We start from the raw sequence: 1,798 nt of genomic DNA on the forward strand, positions 1-1,798 counted from the left end.
GCGGAGCACAGGCTCCTGACGCGCAGGCTCAGCGGCCATGGCTCACGGGCCCAGCCGCTCCGCGGCATGTGGGATCTTCCTGGACCAGGGCACGAACCCGTGTCCCCTGCATCGGCAGGTGGACTCTCAACCACTGCGCCACCAGGGAAGCCCCGATATTTTAACATTTCATTTGTGAAAGTCTTACTTGAATTCAAAAGAAATTTATGAGATGGAAAAAATAACATTTGAATTAATTATGTAGATATGTAATTTTTTTGTATTTGTTAAGCATACAACAATGTTATAGCCTAGAATAGGAAAGAACAGTCAGGAAACTGAATATTAACATCCTATTTGACCAGCTTATTTTTATTTTTTCATGATTTTTCATAGTACATATAATTTTCCTCCAGTGGTAAGAGCAATATACACCAATCACACAAACTTCAGAAAATACAGAAATGAGGGCTAGCTGTTCTGCCCTGTTTTTATTGAGAGATTAGCAGCAAGGGGCAGAGGATCTGTCATTAATAAGTCTTGCCAAAAGCCAGCAGGTACACACACCTTACCTTCTGCAATACTCAGAATATCTGCTCAGTCCTAAATGAGACTGAATCTGCCATTTGTATGTATTTTTTATCTCACAAAGAATATATTACATTTCCTTTAACCTAAAATATATGAATTCAATTTTTAGATTCTAAGATAATTTTTCCTACCACAAGAGCTAATTCATGGTCCTGTCAATCCATTTAAAGCATGCTGGCTATTGGGCCACCATGTTGGTCATAACATTCTTATTGCTATAAATTACTGATTCCTAACTCACACAAAAAAATGTGTGCCATATTGAGGATGTGTGTGTGTGTGTAATTTGATGGAGTATATTCAAAACTTCCACAGTTTTATAATAGCGATGTTTTCCAAACGCAGAGCATATGGCCTAGAAAAATTCTTTTTGGCTGGTAGAGATATGCAGGAAACACGATGAGGAAGCATTTGGAGGAATAGGTTACAAACAATTGGGAAATACATGAAAACCAACATCTGGAACTTGGGTGAAACTTTTCCCAGAACAAGGTTACGACATTTGTTCAACAAATATTTATTGAATGTCTGCTGTGTGTCCAGCACTGGAGAGACTGAGATGAATCAGATAAAAGCCCCTATTGTCTAGAAGTTCACAGTCTAGGAGAGACCCAAGTAGTTATGCCACCAAATAATGACAGAAGAGTGGGAGGCTGATTTCTGTAGGAACGTACAGTGGGATGGGTCACAAAGGAGAAGAGGGGAGAGGTCTAGAAACGGCTCCCAGAAAGTGACTTTTGGATTCGGTTTTGAGGTTTGAGAAGCTGACTTGTAATGATCAGAGGAACGGCTTTGGGGGGCATTAAAGCAAAGGGTCAAAGCCAAGGCGTACAAAGAGTGTAGCGTGCTGGGGAACAGACATGAGTTCTGCACAGCAGGCTGAACCGGGGCGTGTGGGAAGGGGTGGGCATGAGCCTAGAAGGCAAGGTAAAATCTAGATCAGGGAACTATCTGGTGATCCACCGTGTAGATGTGGGCTGTGTTGTGTGAGCAGCAGAGAAAATGTCATCTTTTTAAGCAGGAGTGACATGTTTAACTGGGTGGCTGAATTTCAGAGAAACTGTAAACCTGCTGCTGGGTTTATAAAATATTTCCACTTTAAAGATAATATTTTCCTTTAGGACTTATAAGTGGGTTCATAGTTTGGGCAAGATTTGAGGGTGGATTAGAAATCTCTCAAAAAAGTAACAAAAACTGGCCAAAGGCTTGTCATGAAGTAGGGAAAGTA

At 41.0% G+C, this 1,798-nt stretch overlaps 1 protein-coding gene across 2 annotated transcripts in view; it reads left to right on the forward strand.

The window, feature by feature from the left end:
- Positions 1-1,798, forward strand: part of CDH11 (cadherin 11) — a 149,623-nt gene that overhangs the window by 143,426 nt on the left and 4,399 nt on the right. The gene's annotated exons all lie outside the window — the stretch shown is intronic.

This window comes from Lipotes vexillifer, unplaced genomic scaffold (genome assembly GCF_000442215.2).
Source record: "Lipotes vexillifer unplaced genomic scaffold, Lipotes_vexillifer_v1.1 scaffold504, whole genome shotgun sequence".
Lineage (NCBI taxonomy): Eukaryota > Metazoa > Chordata > Mammalia > Artiodactyla > Lipotidae > Lipotes > Lipotes vexillifer.